The sequence below is a fragment of the Lissotriton vulgaris genome, chromosome 2_1, assembly GCF_964263255.1.
Source record: "Lissotriton vulgaris chromosome 2_1, aLisVul1.2, whole genome shotgun sequence".
Lineage (NCBI taxonomy): Eukaryota > Metazoa > Chordata > Amphibia > Caudata > Salamandridae > Lissotriton > Lissotriton vulgaris.
The window spans coordinates 1278791655-1278806498 of NC_141687.1; the positions used below are offsets into that span (position 1 = coordinate 1278791655).

The 14844-nt window shown below is 48.1% G+C and overlaps 1 protein-coding gene across 1 annotated transcript in view; it reads right to left on the bottom strand.

Moving 5' to 3' along the window:
- TMPRSS4 (transmembrane serine protease 4) overlaps positions 1-14844 on the bottom strand; it is an 87560-nt gene that overhangs the window by 67399 nt on the left and 5317 nt on the right. The gene's annotated exons all lie outside the window — the stretch shown is intronic.

The window sequence follows — 14844 nt, forward strand, 5'->3', positions numbered from 1 at the left end:
CCATTGCCACTTCCGGTGTTGCCAATGACAGTACCTACATAACTACTAACCAGTACACTGCTACAAGTGAGACAATTCAGACAATTCCAGGCCCCCAAAGCTATAAAAATGGGTTGGACTGCAGGTGTTAGTTGTTTTTAATGTATACTGAATTAATAAACAATTGCTGTTCTGCTCATCTCTAAATTATACAAACAGTGCCACTGTTAGAACTGGCACTTTCTGGTTGGCTGAGGCAGTACCCCAGTGAGGCAGAACCTACCACTTCTGTCAGGGGATGGTGATTACACACACTGTATAACCTGAGCTCACCCTTGGGTAGCTTGGCACTGAGCAGTCAGGCTTACTGCAGATTCAATGTGTAGAGCATTGGCACAGCACTCACTCTCAATAAATAAACTGAGCGTCACAAAAGAGACTTCACACGTGATGTATGTAAATAACATTTGTATTCAACACACACAACATGAACATCATGTATTTCTGGGCATAAATCAAACTTGAAAATATAACTAGCAGTACTAGGCCCAACTGTGTTGGAATGATATCAGCAATATGCACACTTGGGAAAGATCCTATTCTACCCCCCCCCCTCCCAGCACCTTTATGTGGTGCAACACGTTGTCAACCACAGGCCCACCCTAGCAGTTCTTATAATTCAATACTACACAATTAGAGGATACATCCTGGGTCACAACTAACCGTGGGCGGAGAACTCCGTTCACGCCCGCAGAGTATGCAGAGATTTGCCTACTCCGCCTTCCACGGAGAACGCAGAGTAGGCAAATCTCCACATACTCCACGGCAGAGCAGAGTTGACCAGGCCCCGCCTCCAACCCCCCAAGTAAGAATTAAAGAAATATACATTACAAGGAAAATATTAAGAACTTACCTTGCCTTTGTGGTCCCCGGGCTACCATCCTCCTTTTCCTCTGCATTTCACAGTGATCTGCGCATGCGCGCGCGCAAGTGCTGATCACCATGAAACGCTGAGGAAGAGGAGGACAGCAGCCCAGGGACACAGCAGGCAAGGTAAGTGTTTATTATTTTACTTATAATGTATATTTATTTCATTCTTACCGGGGGGTGGAAGCAGGCGGCGGAGTGGAGTTGGTCCCTAACTCCATGGATCTCCGTGTAGTGCTGCTCTGCCAGCTCCGCCCAGGGTTAGTCACAACGATATCAGCAATACATAGATATACACAAGCTAAATTTTCGGTCCCTAGGACCAGACTTTTGGGAATGGGTGGCCGGTCCTTTTCCTGCCTGGGTCCATCTTTGTGGAATTCTCTCCCTTTGCCACTTTGTAAGGAAACCATCTATGTGACTTTTCGTAAGTGTTTAAAAACGTGGTTATTTAATCAATAGTTCCCTTCTTCTCTGTTTGTGTCAGGCGGCACCAGCAAACCTCTGGGTAGCTGTGTACCTTATAAATGTATATAACAATAACAATACAGAATGATACTACTTTTTAGGAGCACTGTAGGCTGAGGTCGCACTGGGAAAATTCAATGTCAAATGTATTGCTCTTTTGGCAAGAAATCAACGTATCGGGTGAACCGCCGTCCAGTGTAGTGAATCATTGGTGGTTCACAGATTGCTCCGCCCACACACACTCACTCTGCATCTGTAAGTGGGGCAACAGATACCGGCAATTCTGTACAGAACGAGATTGCACACATACGCACTCAGTACTCTGATGCGGTGCAACTGATACCCAGCATGTCAACTGGTTACATACTGCAGACTCATGTCTCTCTCCACCCTCCAGCTCACCTGACTATCCTACACCCACTGTTTGCAGACACCCTGTCCTCCCCCAGGCACTAGGCCGCACACGGCCAGAGTCACTCCCAGTCAGGGTCCCAGGAAAGCAGGTGAGGGTAGGCAGCCTGGTCAATTAGAAATCATTTGGCAAAAGGAGTTTGGAGGCCGCTTGAGAAGTTCACTAACAGGATGCAGATCAGAAATGGTTTGAGGGCAATAGTTGGTCACAGCAAAGGGGTGCACAAGGGCCTTCCGGCACCAGCCCAGTTCTGCGAAGCACATGGGGGTCATGCAGTCTTGACCCGCATCTGATCGTTCTCGTAAGAGTTCCTCCAGCCCAGTCAGTCACCCTCACTGCCCAGGCCCGAGCCGGGCAATACTGGCTGGCAACACAGTGTTTTCAGGGAAGGCCAGGTAAGGTGATGGCAGTTGGTCCATCACACTGAGGGCCACGTAAGGGAACAGTTAATGAACAAAGAATAAAGAAGGAAGGGCCTCTCGGACGTCACACCCAAGCAATCCCGGCATGTGAGATGCATGATAATACGGGTCACACCAGACAGTTCTCATGACAATGCATATGACCATGCATCTTGTGTCTATTTTGAGAAGCTCAGTGCCTTTTTAGAAGGTGTTTTTAAGAGGGAGTCTAGTTTTACATTAATCCTGCACCACCTTGATGATTTCTTCTTCCTGGGCCTGCCTGGTAATATGCATTGTCATGATGAGTCCCTTACTGCATTCAGGGATTTACTTGCAAGGCTAGAGATACCCTTAGCGAAAGAGAAGACCTGTGCCTCTGTAATGACCTTGGAATTTTTGGGCATAGGAGTGGACACAAAAAAAAAGATTGTGCAGGATTCCACAAGTGAATGTTTGGCATTCTGAAATGTTATCGGAACATGTACTGGAGCATGAAAGGTTACACTGCATCACTACTGACTCTTGCTTGTCAGCTGAATGTCACATTGTGCATTACCCCATAGGCCGCCAATTTTCAAGATCTCTTACCCAGGTTATGTGTGGATTAAAAGCAAGGCATCAGAGTACTAGTTTGTCAGTCCAGGCCAGACAGGATCAACTTTAATGGCTGTATGGTTTGACCGGCCCCTCCCATGTCAAGTCAGAAACTGGACCTGTTTACAGATGTAGAAGGGGGGTTGGGTTTTTTGGGGCGATTCTGGGGAATGAATGGTGTGCTCAGAGTGGCCCAAAGAATGGTTTCAGTCTGGACTTGTGAAAAATGTATCCTTTGTGGAACTGTTTCCCGTTTTGGTGGCCCTGCCCATCTAGACCTGGCGCTTCCATGATTGATCTAAGGTGTTTTGGTTTGACAATTGAATCAATCAATCAGCAGCTTGTTAATTACTGGCCGGCTTTGAGGCTGTCGAAGAGAGGGGTGCTGCTGTGCCTCTAAAGTTGAACATGTCCTGGGCGTCTTGAATAATGTGGCCAATGTAGTGTCTTGTTTCAAGATTTTTAGGAATTCAGACGTTTCCACCTGGGGACAGAAGAGGCTCCTGCCACATTTCCCATTCATCTTTGGAGTCTTTGGTCACTATTGTACCAGACCTCATGGCATCCAGCCAAGCTCCAAAGGCAAGAAAAAGCCTATGAGTGGCATTTCAGTGTTACTTGTCTCTTATTATGGGAGTCGGAGTGCTTGAAATGTTGTCCCGGGAGTCATGGCTGTTCATATCGATTCCCTGAGGCGGGAGGGTAAGTCGGAAGCTTACACATAAAGATAGTTGGCCTCTCCTAGAGAGGCTGGGGTACACAATTATTCAAAACCTTTCTACATTAGCAAAGCTCCTAGGGTTTGGGAGAGGATGAAAAGAACGAGGAGGGACTATAGGAGTCCGATCGGCATGAACAAATAGGGTGGTTTGATAGCAGGGCTATGCCGGGCACCGGGTGTTTCCCTAGGAGGCCGGAGGGGTGGGGCTGGTTTTCCAGTGGTGCTGCAATATCAGCCCCCAGTAACAAAAGCAGCAATGATTCACACTTGCACCCGCTCCACCTCCCCTCCTGGAACTGGTCCAACCAAATTGCCAGCGCTGCTTTGGGTTCCCAGTCCGGCCCTGATTGGTAGTGTGCCTATCATCAGTTTCTAAATCAGAATTCCAAGTAACACTGTTCAAAGTGGTATTCTAACTAGTATTTAGTGGGGAATTTAGGGTAGGGGAGTGGCTTCCATGATCAAAGGCTGATTTTAAATGCAGGCTACTGGTGGAGAACACTGCACTATCCTATATCTCAATTTTCTCAAAAACGCATCAGGCTGGGATCGGTGACTGCATAATTCTGAATAGCACTCTAGATCACTCTTGTTGCTAGGTGGCCGCCTCGTAGGAATGTTACGATTCCACCAAGTGTGCGGGAAGGGGCATTGTTGATTACGGTGGTGTTCCATCTTACATACAAGTTCTCTACAGTGCTCAACAAGGCTCTAGCTCGCATTCTTTCGGGGCTGGGGCGGCTACCACAGCATCAAAGTATGGCCTTGAGCCAGGACTGGTTCAGAGAGAATAGGCTGATGGTGGTCACACTCTTATAGTAATTCTATGCGCCTGAAGATGGTCGAATTTTTTTTTTCCTGTGCCCTTTTTGTTGTCTTGTCTACTGTGCTTTTCTTTGCTCCCTATGTGTTGGATCAAGCACCATTCATTTTTAGGTCGAGGTAATATCCGGTCGGCAGACCGGAAGTCCGAGATTTAATGTTGTTTAGTAGGGCTTCAGAACCCGCCTCCCTGCCCTGTCTCTCCACCATTGGCTGGCTTCCTAAACGGAGGCCAGCCATTGGAGGAGAGAGCCGTCCCTCCAAAGAAGCTTCGTCTTTTTCGGATTCGGGGGCGTGATTTTTTGCGTTCTTTAGCCCTGTGACGTCGTCCGTCACTCAGGGCGCAAAACCACGCCCCCGAATCCGAAAATTTTCAGAAGCGCTGGCCGCCATTTTGCTGTTTGTTGAAGATGAGGTAGGTCGCATGCTCCCGCTGTCCTCGTTCCCGCCCCCTCCCGCTGTTCGCTGCTCCCGCCCCGAATACGAAAATCGTTGCGGCCGCCGTTTTGTTTTTGCCGTTTTATTCTTGTTTTTTACTGCTCCTTGCTTCACCCATCCCTCTGCCTGCTCGTGGAGTGGTAAAGAAAACAAATATTGCATCCCTCCCGTCGGGTCATGTGGGGGCAGGCAGTCCTGCCCCTGCCCCAGCCCCACCAGGCGTTGCAACCCTGAGCTCCCGCCCCCTCAAGCCCTCTGGCTCGGCTCGGCCCGGGGGTATAAAAGCGCCTCCTGGGGGCGGACGGGTCTTCTAGGCATGGGTGGTGCAGACTCTCCTACATTCTGAGTGAGTGAAGGTGAGTGAGCGCCTCGAGTGGGTGGGCAGCGCTGGGGAGTGGGGGGGGGTTCCAAGGACCCAGCTCCTTGAGGCCTCTCAGCACGCTCTGGGCGCTGGTCTGAAGCCCGACCCTCACCCCGGCCGAACCCCCCCCCCCGCACTGAAGCCCCGTGCGTCAGCGCCATCCTTCCCTGCATCGCTCCTCGAGGGGTATTCCCAGCACTACCATCCCCAGGCGCTACAATCCGTAAACACGGGAACAGCGCCCTTCCCCCCCCCCATTACCAGCGTGCGGCACGGCACAAGTGCACTTCATTCATGCCGGCCCCCTTCGAGGCGCCTCTTTCTTTCGAGCCCCCCCCCCCCCGACACGCATGAGACCCTTGCTGTCTGGGCCCCGCCCACACGCACTTTAAAGGGGGTGGAGGTTTAAAACTATAGGTTCCAGCATCCTTCGCGCTCATAAGCCAGGAGCGGCAACAGCAGTGATATGGGGGGGGGGGGGGGCGGAGGGGGGGCTGGGGTGCTCACGCTCTGGTCTGACTGCAGCCGTCTCAGATGAGACCGACCCGGGAGGCTGCAGACTCTGAACCGCACAGTTCCTCGGGCTTGGCCAGGATCACAGGTGAGTCGGTCCGCTCGACAGGATTCCCGCCCTCCATAGTCCCCGCCAGAGGGAGCCTTCCGCTTACAACCCTGGCTTTAACGTGTCCGGAACAGTGAGAAGACTAAAAGTCCCAGAACGCACTGGTTTAACTGAACTAGGAGTGGGGGGGGGGGGGGGGGGGAAGGTGCAACTTGTCCTCTTAACCCCAGAGCACATGTCCTAATAAAGGTGGGGTCTCACCAAGGGGGCAGCAGGCGCGTGACATCACCAGGAGGCGCTCCTACACCTTCTAACCCCCAGGGTCTTATCGAACACCTCTTTTATTTTGATGTACACACAGGATTTATCGTCAATGTTGAATGTGTAGGTGCGATGTAAAGCGCTGACGCCCTGCATTGGGCTGAGTAGTGCCACGAGTCACCCCCAATGCAGGGTGTCGGAGCGCTTTACCTCGCACATACTCCAATAATGTAAGCCCCTCTCTTTTCTTCTATTTCTTTTATAGCGCTTGAGCACTGTAGTGCCTGTCTGTAAATGCTGGGGACAAACACCCGAGCCTCTTAATCGCTTCCCTGCTAGGCTTCCCTCCCCATGCAAAGCCTTTTTCCCCCTTTTTAGGTCGAGGTAATATCGTCCCCGGAGGTAAATCCGAGGCTGTGGCGCGCGCAGGACCCCGGCTCATCTGGTCGTGTGTTATCAGGAGGCAGAGATGTGGCGGGTTCGCACATGCAGTGATCGGGGGTCAGGCGGGGGCGCGGGCTCTGTTGGTAGCCCAGCCCGTCACTCGTAGGCAGAAAGAACAGCTATCTGAATAGCTCAGTGGGATAACGCCCTCGGATTATGTAGATTTGGTTGAAGAGGTGTTTTCTTTGTCGATGTTGCTATTGGTGAGAATCACGTCGGCATGATTTTAACTCCCTTAGTTGAGCGGCTGTGTAGTTCATTGCACAGTGTGTTTTGTGAAACGGAGGACGTGGTTTACTTGGCACTTCCTTGTGAGGGCGTGTTTTGCAGCCATTTACAGATTTGGATGTTGAAGCATAGGTTGCTGTTTGTAGGTATTAAGAAATGTATCATAGTAAGATTTTTGGGAAAGCAATGCGATGTTTGTATGGTGGTTAGTGCCGTTGTGATTGTACAAGTGTTGTGATCATATTCTTTAGACCAAATGGACCTGCACTGTCAACCAGAGCTAAATACGTCTATTAAATCACGTTTTGGGTTCTTGTTTGATGATTTGAACAACTAGTAATGCCTCCGTAAGCATTACACCCTGCTAAAATTCTCTAACATTTTGAAGCTTTTTGTGCTTGTGCGACACCTTCTGGCCTAATAACTACTCGCTTTTTCCAGCCCAAGAGGTTATATGGATAGGAATGGTTGCTCAATAGAGTATGCTTTAGGAGATAGTTGAAGGAGCCTGCACCAGGAAACACCGCGCAATAGAGCACGCACAGATAGTATAATGATGACTGGAGAGCTCCAATGGGAGAAATAATAAAATATCTAGTGATCCTTCTAGTACTCCTTCTTACTTGACTGGATTTCAACTGCAGCAAACTTAGGTATTTAAAACAAAGTGCGAGCAGCAGAGAAACATGTACAGTGTTGCTGTGTCTCTTGGAGTCCCAAGTTAACAGGCACAATGGAGTCACTGACTGTGGTTCACAAGTCAGATATCAAATCCTGCTGGCTGGCCCTGAACGTTTTGCAATAGACCGTGACGGACGAGGGAGCTGATCCATCTGTCTGCTCTTTTATATGCTGTTCGATATTCTAGAATTAGTAACCACTGACAGAAAGGGGGTTCACCTTTTCCTCCCATTCTGTTTAGATGTGTGAGTGTATATATATCTCAGTAGTTTTGCCATGAATGGCGTTAGCACCGTTATAAGTCAAACCTAAAAAGTAGTTGATGGTAATATTGACAGTATGATCACAAAAGAGAGTGGGGAGGGAAAGGCAATGGGTATACGTCCTCCCAACGCATATAATATGCACTGAAAATTGCTGTTTGTCAAGAGTAATATTTTGTATGAGTTAGGAGCCATAGGTACTCCTATACTGTGGATGGAAGTCCCTCACCCATTTGTCAGGTGGCATGCTTCATCACGGGGCCCCTCCCAGCACTGGCCTGTATGATACGTGTAAATTAACATATTTCTGCCCATGTAGCACCCTCCAGTGAGTTGAGAGGTGCAAGTCACTGAAAGCAATCTGTGCCATGTACTCGTGGCTCATGACATTTATATAGGTAAATATCTTGTAAGAGGGAAAATCAAATAGACTGTATTAGGCAAAGGGTAGGCCCCAACAGGTCATGCTAGTTATTGGAGTACATATGGTTTAGCATATAATTATAAGTACAAATGAATGTTAAACTCATGTCATCTGAATTATGACGGATGTCATCCCCTGTCTGAAAAACAGTGAAGCTCAGCGCAACATCACCTCCAGAATCAAGCAAGCATCTCCTCAAAACACCAGTTAAACAGAACTCAGCGCCAACCACAACACCACCACCTCACCATGCCTCACTACCACCATAGCCTCACTATGCACTACAATAGCATCACTCAACACCACCTCAACATCACTAAGCACCACCTCAACTTTAGTGTGTGTGCGTGGCTCTGTCTGTGTGTGCTGTGTGTGTGCGTACGTGGCTCTGTCAGTGTGTGTGTGTGTGTCCGTGGCTCTGTCTGTGTGTGTGTGTGCGTGGCTCTGTCTGTGTGTGTGTGTGTGTGGCTCTGTGTGTGTGTGTGTGTGTGTGTGTGGCTCTGTGTCCGCGAATACTCTCTACTACTCTCTAATGCTCACCTATTGCCATTGTAAATGACAATACCATTTATTTGTTTTTTTTTAAAAATGGAAAAAAATGTCATGAGCAATGCCAATAGTTCTACCTTTAATAATGCCGAGGCCATTGCATTGTAAATGCTTGTTCCAAAGTGCTAGTGACCGGTCATTCATTTGTGCAGTGAAAGGCTTTCTTTGCAGGTGGTCCTGATGTATGAGTCCAGGAAGCAGGCTACAAAGTCCAGTGTTGGGCTACTATGTGGAAAGGAATCCGGCATGGAGGCGTCATCTACCTGCTTTGGTAATATTGCCCATTGGTGGTAAAGATTTGTCCCGCATGGCCATAGAGATTTGACTGACTTCCTGATTGCCGGATTATCTTGGTCGACTCAGATATTTCCTGGTACTGTTGTTCCATGATTCCATGTAGTACACAGGAGGATTTGGAGAGGAGGATCTGTTTTGAGTCAATTAATGAGTCTATTAGGCTACTAGAGGAATGTTAAAACTGCTTGATATGTTTAGCTTGTGGTTAATACTCCATGGTGGTTGTTATACCTGCTGTTCAGCCAGTATATGAGTGTGCTGTGTGGAATGTTGGTGCATGGTGATTCGTTGGAATGTTTGGGTGCCTGTGAGGTGCAGGAATGTCAGTTGGAGTATGGGCTGAGCACCAGGGAGGCTGCTCCTGGTGGGGCTTACTGTTGGTGCTTATCATAGAAGCTAACCTGAGATCGAAGCTAAAACCATATTATTGGAGCGTATCCCTTACCTGCAACTAAGATGTATAAATCATCTTATGGAATTACACCTCGGCTACTGGACATCATTTATTTTATAACAGTGGTCTGAGGGGATAAAGGTTTTTTCACCCTGATGGGGTAGACTTGTCCCAGAAGTACAATGAGTTATTTGTCCATTCTCTGTTGTCTTTTGCATCTCATTTCTTAGCGTCATTTGGGAGAAGGACGAATGTTAGGTCAACCATTTTGGGTCTTCACCAGGGGTTGAAGTTAAGGTGTGGTTGTCCAGCACATCTGCTTATTGGGTGCTAGGTGGTCCTCCATTAATGCTTCTTGTATGGTTATTCCGGATTCACCTCTATGCAGCCTTTGCTCCCGAATTTTGTGAAGTGAGCAGACAACAAGCTCCCTAAAGATGTGCTACGGTTTGGATGGGATTGGTAGAAATGATTTCTGTCTAGGTACTCTGCAAGTGACCTCAACATGCTGTTCTTATTTGTAAAATGTTTGATGGAATTTGTACTAAATGTTTCTGTTTCCTTTTGCATTGACTTCTTAAATAAATAAATACAGCCTGTGGAGTGTTTCTCTAACCAACGAATTATGTGACCCGGTCTCATTCTGTTGGGCAACACAATATGCATGGTACATTGCCTTTCAAATCCTCTTTATTTTTTGTGAGATTCTGATTAGAACCTTGTGAATTACTCCAATAGTTAGTGCTCTGTGGGGGTCCCCAGGAGTCTTATTTCTCAAGATCAGCGCATCATGTGTGTCAAATGGAAACAAGCCTGCGCATCTACAAGTAACACTGTCTGGATTAACTTTATGCAGTTCATCTGTTGGAAAGTGCTGGTATCACCTCAAGCACCGTCTTCTAACCCTTCAAATGTTTGCTGTATTACTTTGACCACAGAGTTAATTTTGGCCCCCTTTCTGTTTCCCTTCATGCACTGCGAGGTGTGGAGGAAAGTGAGACAATGACGATTGCGTTCCATTATTGAATGCTGACCTTTGCCAGCCTGGACAACGGGCTTCCTCCCACTACCTCGGACCTGCCGGCCCTCCCCAGAAAGTACATATGTATTTAAGAGTCTGTCCTTCCATTGGTCCGTGGAGCCTGTAAAATCCAGAATGGGTCAAGTCAGATGAGAAGTTGCAAGCACAAAACTGGGAACATGCTTCATGGAAGAGATGACACCTCACCAGGTCCCCTCCGTGTGAAGCAGTGCGTTCACCATGTGCCTGCGGGACTGTCGCACACAGGGAGGTATGTGTGAGTTCCCAGGGCTAAATGAGACGGCTGACAATGACACACATGTCCCTGGGATGTGTATTGGTAAGTACAGCCACTGGAGCAGGAATGGTTCGTTGATAGACCTAAAAATGTTGGTTCAATCGCTAGTTCTCTCTAGACTGGATTATTACAATTCTCTTCTGGCTGGCCTACCCAAATCTCACCTCTCCCCCTCAAATCCATCCTCCATTCAGCAGCTCACTTCATTTCAGGGTCCAAATGAAGTGACCACATCACTCCTATCCTGTCTTCTCTTCGATGGCTTCCCATCGAGGCAAGATCTATTTACAAAATGGCCTGCATCACCCACACAGCCTTGCATACTTCCTCCCCTCGCTATCTGGTGAATAAACTGAAATTGTCTGGAGGCTTGAGACCTTCTCGGAATACGGTAAAGTTTCTGCTTGATCTCCCCTCCTTCAAAAGGGAAAAATCGATGGCTCAATCGTTCTCAGGTAATGCGGTGACAATCTGGAACTCGTTTCTTCCATTGCTCCATGCCACCACCTCTATCCGGATCTTCAAAGCTGACCTCAAATCTCTTCTTTTCCAAAGACACTTTCAGAACAAATACCTTCATTCTCAGACCCCTCTAGGAAGTTCGTTAGTCATTGTAAATTTGTAATATTTTCCTGTACATTCCTTGCTGGCTGTGTTTGATATTGTGTTCTGCTATTTTTGTAACGTTCTATTCTGTAACATTTCTCTCATGTAATGTAACTGGTTGTATTGTACAGCGCTCTGACACCTTTGGGTAAAATCCGCGCATTATAAAAATGCATTAAATAGAGACACTGCTTTTGAGGTGTGCATATGAGACATTTGCGTAACGAAACGGACCCCCCCCCCCCCACCACCACCACCCCCTTGCTAAGTACATGGAGGGATTCCACAACGCTCTGGATCCAGTGAAGAGCTCTCAGTGCACGTGCCCGCCGCCCGTTCAAAATGTTGGAGGAGGCCCCCTGGAGGTCGCCCTCTACAGCGGGGGCTGCAGGGGCTAAAGTTACGCCACTGATTGGAGGCCTGCAAGGCCCTGGCTGCAGCCCCTCGTGCAGGCTTCCAAACTCAATGCGCATGTGCTGTCAAGAAGTACCTATGATTGGGCAGGGTTTGTTGGCGCGAAAGACTGGGCGGAGCTGCGGTACACATGGAGTGATGCACAGCACAGCTTTATACACATACTTATCAACAATGATGGTACTGAGAAAGAATGTAAAATCCTGATGTGACGTGGCCCCAAACCAGTTAGGGACTGGCCCTAAAGCCTTTAATACAGCCTGATGACCAGTCATTCACCCTGCGAGGTCAATAACCAACCCACCAGGGGATACTCTGCACGAGGCTGCTGTGTTTCGGATGGTTTATTCACCGAGATGAACCCTGCCCCGAGGGTGTGAGGACACCTTGCATTAGGCTCTGACGCGTCGCGGGGGTGGCTATGTATTTATTTGTGTGTGCTTGTTTTTATATGGCATCATCATGACCTTACTAAGGTGTCAGCAGGCTTTACAAATATGAAATATGGCTTAACACCAAGATAGAGGGCATACGTTTCACAATAATACAGGTCAGTTTTGTCAGTGAGTTGCTGAATAAAGTTGTTTGGCAGATTACTCTAAGATTAATTTAGATTTCCAAACATTTAAGTACAAATTTGAAAAGAACATACAGTGTATGGCACTCTTCAAATGCTTTTACGACAGGCTCTCTCTGCACACTAGAACTTTAATTCCCGACCCAAGTACATGGTACCCTAAAAAAGTAATTAACTGATGTTATTATCAGGGACAGATTTAGGGCAGTGTGACCGTTGCTGTCACACGCGGCGCAATGCTCAGGGGTGCTGTGTTTAGGAATATCTTATGTAGGGTGACCAGAATTTTAAAGCCGGAAACCGTGACATTGTACAAAAATAGAAGAAGGACTACCATTTTGCTACAACAGATCACACAGAATGTCAGCCCTCCTCAGCAGAGAATTACAAAAGAGGCAATAATAACATATATAAAATGCATTTTTTAAAGCCAGTATCATGCCTGTTGATTACATTGATTTCTTATAACAGTTGTTAACTATCCCTGCTTTGTAAAACATAAAAAGGCACATCCCACCATTTTTAGTCGACCCTCTCTAAAAGCCGGGACATGAGCTAAATGTCCTGAAATCTGCTGGGACACCTGGTGAAAAACAGAAACCCTCCCGACAAAACCGGGATGCCTGGTCCCCCTACTCTTATGGGTTGAAAAGCACCCTCTGCAGAGTTCCTTCTATGCCCATCAGTTGTTCGGCAACAATAAAAATGTCAATATAACAGGAGTTTGTTTAGTGGCAATTTGGCTCATCATAAAGTTGCAGAGATCGTTAATACGCCTTTCGCAAAGAATTTGTGCACCATACAGATCACATTATTGTATTTTATGTGGATAGCTCAGTGGATTAGTGTTTTTCTCACAGAGATCCTTTTATTACTTGCAGTTCATAAATTACAATCCTAGTATACCACAGTGAACTATGAACTGTCAACAAAGAGCTGCATGCTAACTTTATTGTAAAAGTTAGACCGTTATGTCTTCTTCCAGTCTTTTATTATCCTATTGTTGCTAAAAAGGGTCTGCATAGGTAGAATAAATTCTCAATAGTAAAGCCAACCCCAACCACTGGCATACGTTTTAAATCTCCAGGCCCAGCACCCCAAAAAAATAAGTCCTATCATTATAGCATACATGTGCAGACACACTGAAGCTCCCTCACACTGATGGGTGCAGACACACTGAAGCCCCATTCCTTGTTGGGTACAGACACACTGAAGCTCCCTCGCACTGATCGGTGCAGACACACTGAATCTCCTTCGCACTGATGGTGCAGACACACTGAAGCTCCCTCGCACTGATGGGTGCAGATACACTGAAGCTCCCTTACTTGTAGGGTGCAGACACACTGAAGCTCCCTGGATTTGATGGGTGCAGACACACTGAAGTTCCCTCACACGGATTGTTGCAGACACACTGGAGCTCCCTCACACTGATGCGTACAGACACATTGAAGCTCCCTCGCACTGAGTGGTCACAGTGGTGCAGTCACACTGAAGCTCCCTGGTACTGATGAGTGCAGAAACACTGAAGCTCCCTCGCACTGATGGGTCCAGACATACTGAAGCTCCTTCACACTGAAGCTCCCTCACACTGAAGTGTACAGACACACTGAAGCTCCCTCGCACTGATGGGTGCAGACACACTGAATCTCCTTCGCACTGATGGGTGCAGACACACTGAAGCTCCCTCACACTGATGGGTGCAGACACACTGAAGCCCCATTCCTTGTTGGGTACAGACACACTGAAGCTCCCTCGCACTGATCGGTGCAGACACACTGAATCTCCTTCGCACTGATGGTGCAGACACACTGAAGCTCCCTCGCACTGATGGGTGCAGATACACTGAAGCTCCCTTCCTTGTTGGGTGCAGACACACTGAAGCTCCCTGGATTTGATGGGTGCAGACACACTGAAGTTCCCTCACACGGATTGTTGCAGACACACTGGAGCTCCCTCGCACTGATGTGTACAGACACACTGAAACACCCTCGCACTGATGGTGCAGAAACACTGTAGCTCCCTCGCACTGATGGGTACAGACACACTGAAGCACCCTCGCACTGATGGGTACAGACACACTGTAGCTCCCTCACACTAATGTGTACAGACACACTGAAGCACCCTCGCACTGAAGTGTACAGACACACTGAAGCACCCTCGCACTGATGGTGCAGACACACTAAATCTCCCTCACACTGATGGTGCAGACACACTGAATCTCCCTCGCACTTATGGATGCAGACACACTGAAGCTCCCTGGCTCTAATGGGTGCAGAGCAGACGCAGTAAAGCTCCCTCACACTGAAGCTCCCTGGCTCTGATGGGTTCCTCACACTGAAGCTCCCTGGCTCTGATGGGTGCAGACGCAGTGAAGCTCCCTCGCACTTATAGATGATGACACGCTGCATCAGACGCTGGCGATGGAGTTAAAGAGCTTTTAATTTTGGAGCTTCTAAACACAGGCCTATAGACCTGGGAAGGTAGCAGGAAAGGAATAACTTCCCAGGAGGCGCACCTAGTGGCAGGTGGTTGTGTTAACCCGTTACCTGCAGAGACTTGAAGGAGGATGGTGAGCGAAGAGAGGTCGTTACCTGGCAACAAGGTAAACAAGGTCCTCTCCATGTCGCCTGCTGGGTGTAACTAGGAGATGCCGGAGCGGAACTGCCCCTCCTCGCCCCGAATATCTGAGGAGGGCATCG